At 48.1% G+C, this 20,326-nt stretch overlaps 1 protein-coding gene across 6 annotated transcripts in view; it reads left to right on the forward strand.

The window, feature by feature from the left end:
• SLC7A9 (solute carrier family 7 member 9) overlaps positions 1–20,326 on the forward strand; it is a 971,101-nt gene that overhangs the window by 801,449 nt on the left and 149,326 nt on the right. The gene's annotated exons all lie outside the window — the stretch shown is intronic.

Genomic DNA, 20,326 nt, shown 5'->3' on the forward strand with positions numbered 1-20,326 from the left:
AGAAATTTCTCCTTCTTCCTGTTCCTCTTCCCCTGAAGTGGAACCTTCATCTCTGGGGGGTGCAGCTAACACCGAGTGAGATGTCAATCTTGGAGTAGCTGGAGGAGGAGGAGGATTAACTGGTGTTACCGGAGAGACTGGCGCTGGTGGTTGATCTTCCGCTGCCAGTGGGAACCGTCTCCTATAATCCTGAAGCATGGATTGTAAATCCTGGATTAAGGAGGAAGGCATTTGTACAGTATCTCTGTGTTGAGGCTCTCGTGTTTCGTAATACTGTTCCTGATGAGAGTAGTATGGTTGATATTGTTCATACTCATCCTCTTCATCCACATCTCGGTACTTGACATGGAACTGCGAGGGACTATGTACATCTCCGAAAGGACCTTCGTCAGATTCCTCCCAGTCAAGAAGGTGACTGGGTACTAAGGCCGACACCTTGTTTGGAGATGTGTCAGATGGATAAATGTTCGGTGCAGGTGGAGATCTGATCCTGACCATGGCTCGGAGATCTGGAGACCTGGAAGAGGCAGGAGTGGCCTCAATTTGTCTACTAGGCACCAGTGCTGACGATGGCGTGAAAGTTGATGCAGCCGTGGATGGTGCAGACGGTAGTGGCGTCGACAGTAGCTTCTTTGTCGATGGCGAAAACGTCGATGACAATGATACATCGCAGCCACCAGATTCGGGAACGCTGCGGGTGAATTTGACCGCGCGGCGTTCCTCCCTTTTTTCCTTTACTAAGTTATTCGGACATTCTGACGGAGACAATATTCGAAGAATACTGAACGATATGATAGTTTTGAACTTATGAAGTACAGTAAGCCCTGATGAAGTCCTCAATGAGAGATACTTCTCAGAGGATGAAACACGTGTTGGCTGTTCTTTTGGAGGATATCTGAACATTTAAATAGGCTGTTCTTGTGGAGGATTGTTGAACAGTACTAATGGCTGTTCTTTTGGAGGATATCTGAACATTCGAATAAGCTGTTCTTGTGGAGGATTGTTGAACAGTACTAATAAAACTCGGATTGTGATATAAACAAAAGTTTGGTTGATAATTTACGAAGAATACTGAACATACGAACAACTTCTAACTCTGTCTTTATACCACGAGTGCTACGACTCTTGTTTGTATGCTATTGCGTTTCTCTGGAAACATTGGAGGATTGAGGGAGATCCTCTTGTCAGAAGCACCGTGCCATGAACTAAATGTGTTGTTTATTTATTCTTTGGACTATCTGTGAGCGCCCATATCCTATGAGTATCTTCCTCGTTGTCACTGTTTTTGATTACGTCGATGACAATGGCGTCGCTGATGTTATAGTCGACGGGGCAGTTGTCGACGGTGTTGCTACCGACGATGTTTTTGCTATACTCGTCGACGGACTTTTGAGAGTGGGGATAGGATCCCTTACCGTCGATGTTAAAGTCGTCAACGCTGACGACGGTCTCGTCGACGATGTAGTGGAGACGGTAGTTGTTGGTACCGTCGTCGTCGTCACGGTCGTCGACGGTGTTGTCGTCGTCGATCTAATTTTTAGTCATTTTTCCAGAAGTGGAAGGCTCTGAGGAAGGAGATAGACGTAGGACTCCTTCTTTTGAAGAGGAGAGGAAGGCTCAGAGGAGACTGAAGTCTGTAAGCCCTTCCCATGATGTGATTTCTGCCGCTTCCTGGATTATTCTGTGTGGCCTAGGTCCTCAGATCTGGACCTTTTGTGTGGCCTCTCTGACCCACTCTCCTCACCTGAAGTACAGGATTTGGCCTGTAACCATGTCAGGATCCTGCCCTCACGGTCTCTGAGGGTCTTTGTGGAGAAGGTGCGACATATTTTGCAGTCCTTAACCTGGTGTTGTGGGTAGAGACAATAGAGACAGTCTTTATGTGGGTCATCCACATGGAGCCTTTTCTTTCCACAGGTCTTACAAGGGCGGAAAAGGCCTTTCCTAGAAGAATCCGACATATTTTCAACTCTTTTGAGAGAAAAAATTCTGAAGTAGAAGAAAAACTGAGCAGAGCTCAGGGAGACTCCCTTCACACGATGTGCGGTAGAAAATCTGAGGAAGGGAGCTTCTCTGGAGAAGGTTCTAGAGGGTGCTGGTGCCTGATTGGACAGCAGGCAGGTTTGGGTCCTTTCACAAAAGGACATGGATAGGCTATGTGAGCAAGTGCTGGCTCCATTATAGCCTATGGCAAAAAAAAAATATTTATTATTTATTGCTATTTCATGTACCGTGGGACTCCCACTTCGACGACGGGGCTGATTCAAGCATGTGAATTTATGAAAGATCCAATACTTCATAAAGTAAAGTTACCCTACATAATAGCTGTGATAGGGGGATTCTGCAAGAACCACAAGCACCAGCAAAACACTGAAGTCAGATTCCTGGACCTGCGGACCTGAAAACGAAGGGGACCAAGTCCAAGAGTCGTGATAGTGTCCAGGGGGGGCAGGAGCCCAGAAAACCCCAGTTGAAGGTGCAAAAGGGCTGCATCCGGGTGGAAGAAGCGGAGGATTCTGCAACAACGAAAAGGGCTAGGAACTTCTCCTTTGGATGGAAGATGTCCCACGGCATACTGGATGTTGCAAAAGTGTTTCCACGCAGAAATACTGCAAACAAGCCTTGCTAGCAGGAAGGGTCCCGGTAGAGGTTTTTGGGTGCTGCTGGGGATCAGGAAGGACCAGGATGTCGCCCCTTGGAGGAGGAGACAGAGGGGGTGCTCAGCAACTCAGAGAGACCCTGCAGAAGCAGGCAGCACCCGCAGAAGTACCGGAGCAGGCACTTAGAAGATCTGTGAACTCAGAATCACAAAAGGAGGGTCCCACGACGTCGGAGTCCAACTCAGCGGGTTGAGCACTGCAGGACGGAGTGCTGGGGACCCAGGCTAGGCTGTGTACAAATTAATCCTTGGAGAAGTGCACAGAAGCCGGAGCAGCTGCAAATCACGCAGTACACAGGTTTTCTGTCTGGCGTGGGGAGGCAAGGACTTACCTCCACCAAATTTGGACAGAAGGGCCACTGGACTGTGGGAGACACTTTGACCCATCTCCAGTGTTCCTGGGACCACGCTCGTCAGGATGAGAGGGGACCCAGAGGACCAGTGATGCAGTCTTTTGGGGCCTGCCTTAGCAGGGGGAAGATTCGGTCGACCCACAGGAGATTTCTTCTTGGCTTCCAGTGCAGGGTAAAGGCAGACGGCCCTCAGAGCATGCACCACCAGGAAACAGTCGAGAAAGCCGGCAGGATGAGGCACTACAATGTTGCTGGTAGTCTTCTTGCTACTTTGTTGCGGTCGATCCTTGGCAGAAGTGGAAGAGGGAAGTGCAGAAGAACTCTGGTGAGCTCTTGCATTCGTTATCTGAGGAATAGCCCAGAGGAGAGACCCTAAATAGCCAGAAAAGGAGGTTTGGCTACCAAGAAAGGAGGTTTGGCTACCAAGAGAGGTAAGAACCTATCAGGAGGGTTCTCTGACGTCACTGCTGGCACTAGCCACTCAGAGCAGTCCATTGTGCCCCAACACCTCTGAATCCAAGATGGCAGAGGTCTGGGACACACTGGAGGAGCTCTGGGCACCTCCCCTGGGAGGTGCAGGGGAGTGGTCACTCCCCTTTCCTTTGTCCAGTTTTGCGCCAGAGCAGGGCTGGGGGATCCCTGAACCGGTGTAGACTGGCTTATGCAGAGATGGGCACCTTCAAAGCATTTCCAGAGGCTGGGGGAGGCTACTCCTCCCCAGCCCTTCACACCTATTTCCAAAGGGAGAGGGTGTAACACCCTCTCACAGAGGAAATCCTTTGTTCTGCCTTCCAGGAGGGCAGAATCCTGTCTGAGGGGTTGGCAGCAGCTGCAGTGGAAACCCTGGACAGGCAGTTTGGCAGTACCCGGGTTCTGTGCTAGAGACCCGGGGGATCATGGAATTGTCCCCCCAATACCAGAATGGTATTGGGGTGACAATTCCATGATCTTAGATATGTTACATGGCCATGTTCGGAGTTACCATTGTGACGCTTGTAGGAGGCTGGACTGGCTTGTAGTGAGTACCAAGGGGTACTTGCACCTTGCACCAGGCCCAGTTATCCCTTATTAGTGTATAGGGTGTCTAGCAGCTTAGGCTGATAGATAATGGTAGCTTAGCAGAGCAGCTTAGGCTGAACTAGGAGACGTGTGAAGCTACCACAGTACCACTTAGTGTCATATGCACAATATCATAAGAAAACACAATACACAGTTATACTAAAAATAAAGGTACTTTATTTTTATGACAATATGCCAAAGTATCTTAGAGTGTACCCTCAGTGAGAGGATAGGAAATATACACAAGATATATATACACAATAGCAAAAATATGCAGTATAGTCTTAGAAAACAGTGCAAACAATGTATAGTTACAATAGGATGCAATGGGGAAACATAGGGATAGGGGCAACACAAACCATATACTCCAAAAGTGGAATGCGAACCACGAATGGACCCCAAACCTATGTGACCTTGTAGAGGGTCGCTGGGACTATTAGAAAATAGTGAGAGTTAGAAAAATAACCCTCCCCAAGACCCTGAAAAGTGAGTGCAAAGTGCACTAAAGTTCCCCTAAGGACAAAAGAGTCGTGTTAGAGGAATAATGCAGGAAAGACACAAACCAGCAATGCAACAACTGTGGATTTCCAATCTAGGGTACCTGTGGAACAAGGGGACCAAGTCCAAAAGTCACAAGCAAGTCGGAGATGGGCAGATGCCCAGGAAATGCCAGCTGCGGGTGCAAAGAAGCTTCGACTGGACAGAAGAAGCTGAGATTTCTGCAGGAACGAAAAGGGCTAGAGACTTCCCCTTTGGTGGACGGATCCCTCTCGCCTTGGAGAGTCGTGCAGAAGTGTTTTCCCGCCGGAAGGACGGCAACAAGCCTTGCTACACGCAAATTGTGCGTTTGGCGTTTTTGGACGCTGCTGGGGCCCAGGAGGGACCAGGAGGTCGCAAATTGGACCTGAAAAGAGAGGGGACGTCGAGCAAGACAAAGAGCCCTCACTGAAGCAGGTAGCACCCGGAGAAGTGCCAGAAACAGGCACTACAAGGATGCGTGAAACGGTGCTCGCCGAAGTTGCACCAAGGAGTCCCACGTCGCCGGAGACCAACTTAGAAAGTCGTGCAATGCAGGTTAGAGTGCCGTGGACCCAGGCTTGGCTGTGCACGAAGGATTTCCGCCGGAAGTGCACAGGGGCCGGAGAAGCTTGCAAAGTCGCGGTTCCCAGCAATGCAGCCCAGCGAGGTGAGGCAAGGACTTACCTCCACCAAACTTGGGCTGAAGAGTCACTGGACTGTGGGGGTCACTTGGATGGTGTCGCTGGATTCGAGGGACCTCGCTCGTCGTGCTGAGAGGAGACCCAAGGGACCGGAGATGCAGCTTTTTGGTGCCTGCGGTTGCAGGGGGACGATTCCGTCGACCCACGGGAGATTTCTTCGGAGCTTCTGGTGCAGAGAGGAGGCAGGCTACCCCCACAGCATGCACAAGCAGGAAAACAGTCGAGAAGGCGGCAGGATCAGCGTTACAGAGTTGCAGTAGTCGTCTTTGCTACTATGTTGCAGGTTTGCAGGCTTCCAGCGCGGTCAGCGGTCGATTCCTTATCAGAAGGTGAAGAGTGAGATGCAGAGGAACTCGGCTGAGCTCATGCATTCGTTATCTAAAGTTTCCCCAGAGACAGAGACCCTAAATAGCCAGAAAAGAGGGTTTGGCTACCTAGGAGAGAGGAAAGGCTACTAACACCTGAAGGAGCCTATCAGCAGGAGTCTCTGACGTCACCTGGTGGCACTGGCCACTCAGAGCAGTCCAGTGTGCCAGCAGCACCTCTGTTTCCAAGATGGCAGAGGTCTGGAGCACACTGGAGGAGCTCTGGACACCTCCCAGGGGAGGTGCAGGTCAGGGGAGTGGTCACTCCCCTTTCCTTTGTCCAGTTTCGCGCCAGAGCAGGGGCTAAGGGGTCCCTGAACCGGTGTAGACTGGCTTATGCAGAATTGGGCACATCTGTGCCCAACAAAGCATTTCCAGAGGCTGGGGGAGGCTACTCCTCCCCTGCCTTCACACCATTTTCCAAAGGGAGAGGGTGTCACACCCTCTCTCAGAGGAAGTTCTTTGTTCTGCCATCCTGGGCCAGGCCTGGCTGGACCCCAGGAGGGCAGCTGCCTGTCTGAGGGGTTGGCAGCAGCAGCAGCTGCAGAGAAACCCCAGGAAGGGCAGTCTGGCAGTACCAGGGTCTGTGCTACAGACCACTGGGATCATGGAATTGTACCAACAATGCCAGGATGGCATAGAGGGGGCAATTCCATGATCATAGACATGTTACATGGCCATATTCGGAGTTACCATGGTGAAGCTACATATAGGTAGTGACCTATATGTAGTGCACGCGTGTAATGGTGTCCCCGCACTCACAAAGTTCAGGGAATTGGCTCTGAACAATGTGGGGGCACCTTGGCTAGTGCCAGGGTGCCCTCACACTAAGTAACTTTGCACCTAACCTTTACCAGGTAAAGGTTAGACATATAGGTGACTTATAAGTTACTTAAGTGCAGTGTAAAATGGCTGTGAAATAACGTGGACGTTATTTCACTCAGGCTGCAGTGGCAGGCCTGTGTAAGAATTGTCAGAGCTCCCTATGGGTGGCAAAAGAAATGCTGCAGCCCATAGGGATCTCCTGGAACCCCAATACCCTGGGTACCTCAGTACCATATACTAGGGAATTATAAGGGTGTTCCAGTAAGCCAATGTAAATTGGTAAAAATGGTCACTAGCCTGTTAGTGACAATTTGAAAGTAATGAGAGAGCATCACCACTGAGGTTCTGGTTAGCAGAGCCTCAGTGAGACAGTTAGGCACCACACAGGGAACATATACATGCACACCTATGAGCACTGGGGCCCTGTGTGACAGGGTCCCAGTGACACATACATATAGGCCACAAACCTATGAGCACTGGGGTCCTGACTAGCAGGATCCCAGTGACACATAACAACCATACTGAAAACATGGTGTTTTCACTATGAGCACTGAGGCCTGGCTATCAGGTTCCCAGTGAGACAGTGAAAACAGTGACAAAACACCCTGACATACACTCACAAACAGGCCAAAAGTGGGGGTAACAAGGCTAGAAAGAGGCTACCTTCTCACACAACCCCCCCTCAAACGAAGGACAATAAGGCTAACCTTGGCCAGTTGAGACTTTATTGTCTAAGTGGTGATAAGTAGAGAGTAGCTCTGCAATAGACTGGTTACTCCCTTTATCATCCACTATATGGTTACTTCCCTGTGGGGATGTAAACCACCCTGTTTGAAGTTTTTTAGCTAAGCAACAATGTGAAGATATATTTTCAGAGTTTCTATCAGTAAGTTTTAGTTTAGAGCAGTGGGAATTGTCCACTGAACCTATTTGTAGTGATGGAAATGCCAGACAGGGATGCTGTCTCAGAAAAGCCATAGCTGGGCAAAAACTTTGTCCATCTGGCTGGAAGAGAGAACAGGGATGCTGTTTCTCTTGAGTTGGAGCAGGGCAGGGATGCTGTCCTATGAGCTCCACACTAGGGCAGGGATGCTGTCCTAAGTGTTGTGAGGTAGTGCAGGGTTTCTGCACTAAAGTTTCTCTGGGAGGGTTGGAGGGATGCTCCATGTTAACTAAAATGGTGCTGTTTTTCTCACCAATGTTAGTTATCCCACAGAGAGGTACTTCCACCTCAGGGAGTCCAGCTTTGCCAGCTGATGATTCCCTTGGAACAGGTGCCACCCCAGGAGAGGTTTCTCCCACCACAGGAATAGTATCCTGAATGGTAGGGTGGTTAGGGGATACTGTGATACCCTTTTTACCTGTTGATGGAGAGGGGTCCTGAGTTTTCAGGCCTTCTCTCCTTTGCTTTTTCATTTCACTTGAAATGAGAGGGAACAATTCCTCAGGGATGCCCAGCATGGCTGCATGGGCATAAAACTCTACATCAGCCCAACCTGAGGCCTCTAGGTCATTACCTAAGAGACAGTCTACAGGTAAGCTAGGTGATACCACCACCTGCTTAGGGCCAGTAACTCCACCCCAACTAAACTGAATTATAGCTAAGGGAAGAAACTTAGTGGAGTTATGGACATCAATAATCTTATACTGTTGTCCAATGATGTGTTGTTCAGGAGGCACTAGGTTTTCAGTCACCAAAGTGAAACTGGCACCTGTGTCCCTGTAGGCCAAGGCCTCAACACCATTTATTGAAACTGTCTGCCTGTACTTATCCATTGTAAGGGGACAAGCAGCCAGTGTGGCAAGGCCAATGCCACTAGGTGTGACAGAAACTGTCTTGGGACTGATTACATCAGTTTCCACTATGGACCCATAAGTGAACCCAACTACACCCTTTGCTTGACTGTTGCCAGCAGTCCCACCACTAGTACCACTACTGCTAGGGGCACTAGAGCTTGATGTATTAGTGGTGGTAGGCTCAGGGGGTTTACCTGGACAGGACTTATCCCCTGGCCTATGGCCTCTGTTTTTACACACAAAGCACCAAGGCTTTTTAATGTGTGCAGGTTGGGAAGAAGAGGAAGAATTTGTTTTATCCCCACCCTCTGAAGAGTGTTTAAGATTTGAAGTGGGATCTTTGGTTTTACCCTTATCCCCATGCTTATCTTGAGATTTTTCACCATCTTTCTTCTTATTGCCATCTTTGTCACCCCCTGTATGAACTTTTCTGTTCACCCTTGTTCTGACCCATTTGTCTGCCTTCTTTCCCAATTCTTGGGGAGAGGTCAGATCAGAGTCTACCAGGTACTGGTGCAACAAATCAGACACACAATTATTAAGTATATGCTCTCTCAGGATTGTGTTATACAGGCTTTCATAATCAGTAACTTTACTGCCATGTAACCACCCCTCCAAGGCCTTCACTGCCTGGTCAATGAAATCAACCCAGTCTTGTGAAGACTCCTTTTTGGTCTCTCTGAACTTTATCCTGTACTGTTCAGTGGTTAAGCCATAACCATCCAGGAGTGCATTCTTAAGAACTGTAAAATTATTGGCATCACTTTCTTTCACAGTAAGGAGTCTATCCCTACCCTTTCCACTAAATGATAGCCATAGGATAGCAGCCCACTGCTTTTGAGGGACATCCTGTACAGCACAGGCCCTCTCAAGTGCAGCAAACCACTTGTTAATGTCATCCCCCTCCTTATAAGGGGGAACTATCTTGTGCAGATTCCTGGAATCATACTCTTTTGCAGGATGACTATGGGGAATACTGCTGCTGCCACCATGGGTATCTAAACCCAACTTCTGTCTTTCCCTCTCTATTTCTAAAGACTGTCTATCCAAATCCAGCTGTTGCTTCTTGAGCTTCAGTCTGGTTTGTTCCACTCTCAATCTATTGAGCTCCCTTTCTAACAATCTGTCATCAGGGTGGGTGGGAGGGACATTTCTAGATACAGAGGTATGATGGGAATGAACAGAAGGAGACCTGTCCCTTACAGAGGGCACCCTAACAGCTTGGCTACCAGCATAATGTGAGATCACATCATCAGTATGGTGTGATTCAACCTCTGTACCAACTATGCTAGACTGTCTAGTAATGGGCAGGCTGAGAAGTTTCTTTCCTGAACCTTTTCCTGGGGGAGTCCCTGGATCAGATTGAGAACCATTAGCTACTTTTTCTACAGATTGGGCACTTATGGCCTTATCCTGTACTCTAAGCATATTAATTAACAGTTCTAAGGAAGGATTCTTCCCTACACTCAAACCTCTCTCTATGCAGAGACTCCTTGCTCCTTTCCAGCTAAGGTGATCATATGCAAGTTTGGACAGTTCAACATTTTTTCCTGTGCCAGACATTTTTTAGAGAGAGTTAAAGTGATAGAAAAAGAGAAAAAAGTTTTCAGAACTTTTTGGAAAGACAGAAAAAAACTTTTTAAACTTTTAAGAACTTTTTGAAAGTTTAGAAGTACTTTTCAGCACTTAGAAAAGAGTGAAAAGAGGAAATGCAAAACTTTTTGGCTATGTGTATATACACTGACCTTGTTTTGTATATTTTTCTCTTATGAAAAGTACAATGACAAGAGTGGTAAGTAGTCTCAAAGCACTTATCCCACCACTGCACAACCAATGTATGAGGCTGGACTGGCTTGTAGTGAGTACCAAGGGGTACTTGCACCTTGCACCAGGCCCAGTTATCCCTTATTAGTGTATAGGGTGTCTAGCAGCTTAGGCTGATAGATAATGGTAGCTTAGCAGAGCAGCTTAGGCTGAACTAGGAGACGTGTGAAGCTACCACAGTACCACTTAGTGTCATATGCACAATATCATAAGAAAACACAATACACAGTTATACTAAAAATAAAGGTACTTTATTTTTATGACAATATGCCAAAGTATCTTAGAGTGTACCCTCAGTGAGAGGATAGGAAATATACACAAGATATATATACACAATAGCAAAAATATGCAGTATAGTCTTAGAAAACAGTGCAAACAATGTATAGTTACAATAGGATGCAATGGGGAAACATAGGGATAGGGGCAACACAAACCATATACTCCAAAAGTGGAATGCGAACCACGAATGGACCCCAAACCTATGTGACCTTGTAGAGGGTCGCTGGGACTATTAGAAAATAGTGAGAGTTAGAAAAATAACCCTCCCCAAGACCCTGAAAAGTGAGTGCAAAGTGCACTAAAGTTCCCCTAAGGACAAAAGAGTCGTGTTAGAGGAATAATGCAGGAAAGACACAAACCAGCAATGCAACAACTGTGGATTTCCAATCTAGGGTACCTGTGGAACAAGGGGACCAAGTCCAAAAGTCACAAGCAAGTCGGAGATGGGCAGATGCCCAGGAAATGCCAGCTGCGGGTGCAAAGAAGCTTCGACTGGACAGAAGAAGCTGAGATTTCTGCAGGAACGAAAAGGGCTAGAGACTTCCCCTTTGGTGGACGGATCCCTCTCGCCTTGGAGAGTCGTGCAGAAGTGTTTTCCCGCCGGAAGGACGGCAACAAGCCTTGCTACACGCAAATTGTGCGTTTGGCGTTTTTGGACGCTGCTGGGGCCCAGGAGGGACCAGGAGGTCGCAAATTGGACCTGAAAAGAGAGGGGACGTCGAGCAAGACAAAGAGCCCTCACTGAAGCAGGTAGCACCCGGAGAAGTGCCAGAAACAGGCACTACAAGGATGCGTGAAACGGTGCTCGCCGAAGTTGCACAAAGGAGTCCCACGTCGCCGGAGACCAACTTAGAAAGTCGTGCAATGCAGGTTAGAGTGCCGTGGACCCAGGCTTGGCTGTGCACGAAGGATTTCCGCCGGAAGTGCACAGGGGCCGGAGAAGCTTGCAAAGTCGCGGTTCCCAGCAATGCAGCCCAGCGAGGTGAGGCAAGGACTTACCTCCACCAAACTTGGGCTGAAGAGTCACTGGACTGTGGGGGTCACTTGGACGGTGTCGCTGGATTCGAGGGACCTCGCTCGTCGTGCTGAGAGGAGACCCAAGGGACCGGAGATGCAGCTTTTTGGTGCCTGCGGTTGCAGGGGGACGATTCCGTCGACCCACGGGAGATTTCTTCGGAGCTTCTGGTGCAGAGAGGAGGCAGGCTACCCCCACAGCATGCACAAGCAGGAAAACAGTCGAGAAGGCGGCAGGATCAGCGTTACAGAGTTGCAGTAGTCGTCTTTGCTACTATGTTGCAGGTTTGCAGGCTTCCAGCGCGGTCAGCGGTCGATTCCTTATCAGAAGGTGAAGAGTGAGATGCAGAGGAACTCGGCTGAGCTCATGCATTCGTTATCTAAAGTTTCCCCAGAGACAGAGACCCTAAATAGCCAGAAAAGAGGGTTTGGCTACCTAGGAGAGAGGAAAGGCTACTAACACCTGAAGGAGCCTATCAGCAGGAGTCTCTGACGTCACCTGGTGGCACTGGCCACTCAGAGCAGTCCAGTGTGCCAGCAGCACCTCTGTTTCCAAGATGGCAGAGGTCTGGAGCACACTGGAGGAGCTCTGGACACCTCCCAGGGGAGGTGCAGGTCAGGGGAGTGGTCACTCCCCTTTCCTTTGTCCAGTTTCGCGCCAGAGCAGGGGCTAAGGGGTCCCTGAACCGGTGTAGACTGGCTTATGCAGAATTGGGCACATCTGTGCCCAACAAAGCATTTCCAGAGGCTGGGGGAGGCTACTCCTCCCCTGCCTTCACACCATTTTCCAAAGGGAGAGGGTGTCACACCCTCTCTCAGAGGAAGTTCTTTGTTCTGCCATCCTGGGCCAGGCCTGGCTGGACCCCAGGAGGGCAGCTGCCTGTCTGAGGGGTTGGCAGCAGCAGCAGCTGCAGAGAAACCCCAGGAAGGGCAGTCTGGCAGTACCAGGGTCTGTGCTACAGACCACTGGGATCATGGAATTGTACCAACAATGCCAGGATGGCATAGAGGGGGCAATTCCATGATCATAGACATGTTACATGGCCATATTCGGAGTTACCATGGTGAAGCTACATATAGGTAGTGACCTATATGTAGTGCACGCGTGTAATGGTGTCCCCGCACTCACAAAGTTCAGGGAATTGGCTCTGAACAATGTGGGGGCACCTTGGCTAGTGCCAGGGTGCCCTCACACTAAGTAACTTTGCACCTAACCTTTACCAGGTAAAGGTTAGACATATAGGTGACTTATAAGTTACTTAAGTGCAGTGTAAAATGGCTGTGAAATAACGTGGACGTTATTTCACTCAGGCTGCAGTGGCAGGCCTGTGTAAGAATTGTCAGAGCTCCCTATGGGTGGCAAAAGAAATGCTGCAGCCCATAGGGATCTCCTGGAACCCCAATACCCTGGGTACCTCAGTACCATATACTAGGGAATTATAAGGGTGTTCCAGTAAGCCAATGTAAATTGGTAAAAATGGTCACTAGCCTGTTAGTGACAATTTGAAAGTAATGAGAGAGCATCACCACTGAGGTTCTGGTTAGCAGAGCCTCAGTGAGACAGTTAGGCACCACACAGGGAACATATACATGCACACCTATGAGCACTGGGGCCCTGTGTGACAGGGTCCCAGTGACACATACATATAGGCCACAAACCTATGAGCACTGGGGTCCTGACTAGCAGGATCCCAGTGACACATAACAACCATACTGAAAACATGGTGTTTTCACTATGAGCACTGAGGCCTGGCTATCAGGTTCCCAGTGAGACAGTGAAAACAGTGACAAAACACCCTGACATACACTCACAAACAGGCCAAAAGTGGGGGTAACAAGGCTAGAAAGAGGCTACCTTCTCACAACGCTATACATAGGTAGTGACCTATGTATAGTGCACACATGTAATGGTATCCCCGCACTCACAAAGTCCGGGGAATTTGCCCTGAACGATGTGGGGGCACCTTGGCTAGTGCCAGGGTGCCCACACACTAAGTAACTTGGCACCCAACCTTCACTAAGTGAAGGTTAGACATATAGGTGACTTTTTAAGTCACTTATGTGCAGTGAAAAATGGCTGTGAAATAACGTGGACGTTATTTCACTCAGGCTGCAGTGGCAGTCCTGTGTAAGAATTGTCTGAGCTCCCTATGGGTGGCAAAAGAAATGCTGCAGCCCGTAGGGATCTCCTGGAACCCCAATACCCTGGGTACCTAGGTACCATATACAAAGGAATTATATGGGTGTACCAGTGTGCCAATGAGAATTGGTGAAATTGGTCACTAGCCTGCAGTGACAATTTTAGAAAGCAGAGAGAGTATAAACACTGAGGTTCTGGTTAGCAGAGACTCAGTGATACAGTTAGGCACCACACAGGGAACACATACAGGGCCTACATTATGAGCACTGGGGTCCTGCCTAGCAGGATCCCAGTGACACAAGGGCAAAAACAAACATGCATACAGTGAAATATGGGGGTAACATGCCAGGCAAGATGGTACTTTCCTACAAGCACGCCATGGGGCAAGCTCGGTCGTTGGTAAGAAAAAAGAATACAGTATGACTAATAAAGAATAAATAGTAGAGGTGGGTGAGCAATTGAAAGGTCAATCCAGACACCTGGCTCTGGCTTAATTTGATGTATTTTTGTAACCTCAAGCCCAAAACGAGCCGAACTTTCATAAAAGGTGATGTGGCCTGGTGGCTACACTTGGCGGCCATGTAACATGGGGAACGAGTTTTGTAACCCAGCCTCAGGTCAGCATCCAGGGACTCCCATGCAAGTCTTCTTTTGCGGAAAAACAAACATATAAGGTAATCTGTGCCTTTTGTCCTTGGTTTAAACTATGTAAATCTGCCAGAAGTAGAAAATCACCCAGGCTCTAATCTCACCCTCCAAGAATTAATAAAAATGCGTTAGCATTTGAGCTCGAATTTCCTAGTGCGTTGTGCAGGGTTTGCATTACTTTTTTAAAGCAAACCTGATGCAAAGTGTTAGGTCGGGAGGTACTATCGAGCACTAATCAGTATTTGTGTTGGATGGTTTCCCAAATTAATGCAAAGTTGTGAAATGCTCAACTTTGTGTTACACTTCTTCACTCAGGCGTTCCATGCAGCGTGGTGCATGGGCATTTTCACCTATGTGTTATGAAACAAATCCCAATCTACAAACAATCGTAGGCAGGTGTTAGAACTAACAGCCTTAGGACGGGACTCCCCCAACTTTTTGCCTGCCTCCTTCGGTTTTTCTGACCCTGGTTTTGATGGTTTTAGGACTCTGCGCACTTTATCACTGCTGACCAGTGCTAAAGTGCATGTGCTCTCTCCCCTAAACATGGTATCATTGGCTTCTACCCAACTGGCATATTTATTTTACCTGTAAGTCCTTAGTAAAGTGCACAAGATGTGCTCCAGGACCTGTAAATTAAATGCTACTAGTGGATCTGCAGCACTGGTTGTGCCACCCACATAAGTAGCCTCTTAACCATGTCTCAGGCCTTCCACTGCAAGACCTGTGTGCAGTTTCACTGCCACTTCGACTTGTCATTTCAACCTAATTGCCAAGACTTAAACTCCCTTTTCTCTACTAAGTCACCCCTAAGGTAGGCCCTTGGGCAGGGTACTATGTAAGTCAAAGGTAGGACATGTAATTATGTGTTTTACATGTCCTGGTAGTGAAAAACTCACAAATTTGTTTTCCACTACTGTGTGGCCTACTCCTCTCACAGGCCAGAATGGTAATAGAAAGTCCTAGTTACTAGTGAAGTTTGATTTAATATTACTATTTTAGAAAAGCCACTTTTAGAAAGTGGGCATTTCTCTGCACTTACTGCCATCTGTGCCTTACAGCCTGTCTCCAATCCACGTCTGGGTTGTTCTGGTTGACAGCTCCCCTTGTGCATTACACCCAGACAGCCATAATCACAGGACTCTCTGGCACATCTGCATACTGAATGGGTTTCCCTGAGCAGGAAGGGTAGAGGGTCTCTCTCTTACAGTCCAAAGGCCAGTGGCCTGCCTTCACACAAAGGACAGATAACCCCCCCCCCACAGGGATCCTGGCAGACAGGGAAATATGTGCACTTCAAAATCACTCTATGAAGTTCCCCCCATTTCAAAGGCATTTTTGAGTGTATATGTAGGAGGCTGGCCTGGTTTTGTTGTGGGTACCCTAGGTACTTACACCTTATACCAGGTCCATTTATCCCTTATTAGTGAAATGTAGACTGTGTTCTAGCAGCTTAGGCCGTCTAGAGGTAGCTGTAGCAGAGCAGCTTAGGCTGAACTAGAGACCTGCAAAGCTCCTGCAATACCACTGTAGTTACACAGTACTTATACACAATAAAATACAATACTCAGTGTTACCAAAAATAAAGGTACTTTATTTTAGTGACACAAGGCCAAAAATATCTTAGAGGCAATACTCCTTCTGGAGGTAAGTATTATACACAATACATACACTAGAGACCAAAATCAGGTAAGTAAATAGTCACAGAATAGTGCAAACAGTAGAAAATAGAATAGAATGTAATAGGATGCAATAGGCCTAGTTGCAACACAAACCATATACGAAGAAAGTGGAATGCGAATCACAAATACCCCTCTAGGCAAGTGTAGTATGTAGAGGCGTGCTGGGAGTGTAGGAAAACACCAAAGGTAAGTAAAGTACCCCACCCCAGAGCCCAGTAAAGCAGGAGTAAAGTAAAGCAAGTTTCCTCAGGACACACTACAAGTTGTGATAAGAGATTTTGTAAGAACCAAGCAAGACTGCAAGCAAGAAACAATGGATTCCTGGCCCTGAAGTCCAGTGGAGAGAGGAGACCAAGTCCAGAAGTCGAAGAAGAGTCCAGGAAGGACAGGAGCCCCTGCCAACCTAGAAGATGGTGCAAAAGTGGATTCTCCAGTAAGAAGAAAAGTGCAGAAGAGCACCAAAGAAATTGGCTGCAGATTCCTGCTTGGTGCAGGTGATGTCCCACGTCGAGTTGTTGGATGCAGGCTGTTTGCGTCGCTGGATTCCGCCAACAAGCCTTGGTTCAAGCAAGTATGCGGTTTGCATCAAAAAGGAGCTGTCTGGACCCAGGAGGGACCTGGGGGTCTCAACTCAGACTGAAGAGACAGAGGGGACTCTCATCACTTCAGAGAGCCCTCAGTAGACCAGGCAGCACCCACGGGAGTCCCAGTACACGGGGACAAAGAAGATGCAAAGTACGGTCATCGCAGCACTACACAGGAAGGTCCTATGCCACTGAGGAACAATTCAGGGAGCTGTACGTCGCAGGATGGAGTGCTGGGGACCTGGGCTACACTGTGCACAAAGGATTCTTGGAAGAAGTGCACAGAAGCCCAAGGAGCTGGAGAAGATAAGGTGCACAGGAGTACTTTCGCAGCATGGGGAGGCAAGCTCTTGCCTCCACCAAATTTGAACAGCTGGACCTTTCGACAGTCTGGATCACTTCTGTCCACCACCTGTGTTCCAGGGAGCATGCTCATCATCAGGAGAGGAGTCCCAGAGTACCAGTCGTCATCGCAGAAGGGTGCCTGCAGAAGCAGTGAAGTGACTCTGTCACTCCACGGAAGATTCCTTCGGTTCTTCTGCTGCAGGGTGAAGACAGGCAGTCCTCAGAGTGTGCACACCTTGGAAACTGTTTCAAATGCTGGCTGGAGCTGAAGTTGCAAGTGATAGAAGTGGTCCTGGATACTTTGTTGCAGTTACAGCGGTTCCTGGAGCAGTTTGTTGTTGATCCGACGGTCAGAAGCTGAAGCTGAGGATTCCTGGAGGAGTCTTGCAAGCTGAATCTGAGGAAACACCCAGAGGAGAGACCCTAAATAGCCCTGTGAGGGGTATTGGCTGCAGCCCGTAAGGATCTCCTGGAACCCCAATGCTCTGGGTAGCTAGGTACCATATACTAGGGACTTATAAGGGGGGTCCAGTGTGCCAATTAGAATTGCAATATGGAGTCACTAAACTATAGTGACAAATTTGGTAAGTAGAGGGAGCATATGCACTGGAGTTCTGGTTAGCAGAACTTCAGTGACACAGTTAAGCATACTGACAACACACTTAGGCCACAAACTATGAGCACTGGGGTCCTGGCTAGCAGGATCCCAGTGAGACAGGCAAAACACACTGACAAATAGGGTTTTAACTATGAGCACTGGGGTCTTGGCTAGCAGGATCCTAGTGAGACAGTAAAAACACACTGACAAACACTCACAAACAGACCAAAAACAGGGTAACCATGCTAGAAAGAGGCTACTTTCTCACGCGCGAGCTTTGCGTGTGCCAAGGCTTGTTTGTGGACTCCAGTGACACAAACCAGACTGCAGTCCTCCACACACTACACTTGCCTAAGTGGGAGACCGACTTTCACATTCCACTTTCTTAGTATATGGTGTGTGCATCCCCTAGGCCCATTTCTAACTATTGTGATTTTCAGTCATTGCACTGTTTTTTCATACTAGTGTATATTATTTGTGTATTACTTACCTCCTAAGGGAGGATGGTCTCTATGGTATGTTTGTTATTTGCCTCACCAAAATAAAGAACCTTAATTTGGTAACACTGAGTATTTTTTTTCATGTGTGTGAGTACTGTGTGATTACAGTGGTGTTGCATGAGCTTTGCATGGTCTCCTAGATAAGCCTTGGCTGCTTAACCACAGCTACCTCTAGAGAGTCTGGCTTCTAGACACAGCCTACACTACACTAATAAGGGATAACTGGACCTGGTATAAGGTGTAAGTACCATAGGTACCCACTACACACCAGGCCAGCCTCCTACATTGGTGGTAGCAGTGGGATAAGTACTTGCAATCGCCTTATCACTATGTCATCTGGTGCTTTCTGCAAGAAAGACTACTCTATATCTAGAAATATACATTATACTTAGTACAGGAATGTAGTCTCTTACCTTCTTTTCTGTGAGACTACAGGTTAGGTACACCCTACACCACCCTAACACACACACCATGTCTGCAGCTAGACCTAGCTCAGAGGTCATTAACTCTCCCTATGAGGGCATGACCTTCAAGGAATTGAAGGGGCTGTTTTCAGAGAAGAAGCTAGACTTGGAGAAGAATCAAAATAAGAATTTCTTTTTGAGCCTTCTTCTCCAGGATGACCAAGAAGATGCTGGTAGCCAGGAGAAGGAGGGAGACTCTAACCCCCTTGACTCAGAAGATAATCTTCCAGGTTCAGGGGAGGGTTCTTTCAAGGATCTTGTACCTAATAGACTAACTAATATAGCTGGTAGTTGAGGGGGAGTCACTCAGGTAGGACTCCCTTTGCACCCAGAGGACAGGTAGCTAGGATCACAAAGACTATGGAAAGATCCACCTCAGCCCATTCCCCTGTCACTTCAGTGTCTGAGAGATCACACTGCACAACTCCAGGGGATGACTCTATAAATAGAGGGCTAAAAAAGCTGAGACTGGAGGAGGCCAGGCTGAGGCTGCAGTGGCAACAGCTAGCCCTAGATAGGGAGGCCTTGGCCGTGGAGAGGGAAAGACAAGGGTTGGGGTTTGCACCCCATGGTGGCAGCAGCAATAGCTTCAGGGATTATAGAGTCAAGGAGGACTCCATTGATTCCATAAACTTGCACCTAAATGTCCTCTCATACAAGGTGGGGGATGACATCTACAAGTAGTTTGCTGCACATGAGAGGGCCTCTAAAGGTCAGAGGGTTCCTCAAAGGCAGTGGACTGCTATTCTCTGGTTGTCCTTCTCTGAAAAGGGGAGGGGCATACTTCTCACTGTCAGAGAAGAGGGTGCAGACAACTACAGTATTTTAAAAACAGCTCTCATATAAGGTGTTGGTCCCACCACTGAACAATATAGGATCACATTTAGGGAGACCAGAAAAGAGGCCTCACAGGATTGGGTTGTCTTCGTGGACTGTTCTGTCAAAGCTTTAGAAGTCTGGTTACATGGCAGCAAAGTGTCACACTGTGAGGGCTTGTATAATCTGTTATTGAGAGAGCATATTTTGAATAACTGTGTGTCTGACTTGTTGCACCAATACTTGAGACTCAGATCTGACCTCTCCCCAAGAATTGGGAAAGAAGGCAGGCAAATGGGTCAAAACAAGGGTGAGCAGAAGAGGTCATACAGTGAGTGACAAGGACAAGAAGAAGGATGGTAAGTCACATGACAAAGGTGGGGACAAAGATAAAAACAAAGTCTTCATCGGGCCCACAAAACTTTTCTGGGGGTGGGTCTGAACCCTCTTCTCATAACCATCAGAATAAAAAGCCTTGGTGGTATATTTGTAAAAACAAAGGCCATAGGGCGGGAGACAGCTCTTGCCCCAAGAAAAACACCAAACCTCCCACCACCACTACCTCCACTGATACAACTAGTTCCCCTAGCAATAGCAGTGGTGGTGGGAAAACAAATACTACAAATAGTCAGTCCAGGGGTGTAGCAGGGCTCACTCTGGGAAATGTAGTGAGGGACGGTTAAGTTAGGGAAACCACTGAGGCTGTTTTGGTCTCTGATGGTGGCATTGACCTTGCCACCCTTGTTGCTTGTCCCCTTAATATGGATACGTACAAGCAACAACCCCTATGAATGGTGTTCAGGTTGAGGCCTACAGGGACACAGGTGCCAGTGTCACAATGGTGATTGAAAAACTGGTGGCCCCTGAACAACACCTACTTGGTCATCAGTACCAAGTGACTGACGCCGTTACCAACACTTAGTCACCCCATGGCACTTGTTGATCTCAACTTGGTGGGGGGTTACTGGTCCTAAAATAGTTGTAGTTATCACAGACCTACCTTTAGTGTCTACTAGGGAATTACTTGTAGAATTTAGCTTGGGCTGAAGTGAAGTTGGAGGCCCACGCAGCCATGCTGGGCATTCCTGGGCATATCTTTGCTTTAAACAGGGCTCAGGCCAAGAAGCAAAGAGAACAGGGAAACTTGGCTCCTG

This window comes from Pleurodeles waltl, chromosome 12 (genome assembly GCF_031143425.1).
Source record: "Pleurodeles waltl isolate 20211129_DDA chromosome 12, aPleWal1.hap1.20221129, whole genome shotgun sequence".
Lineage (NCBI taxonomy): Eukaryota > Metazoa > Chordata > Amphibia > Caudata > Salamandridae > Pleurodeles > Pleurodeles waltl.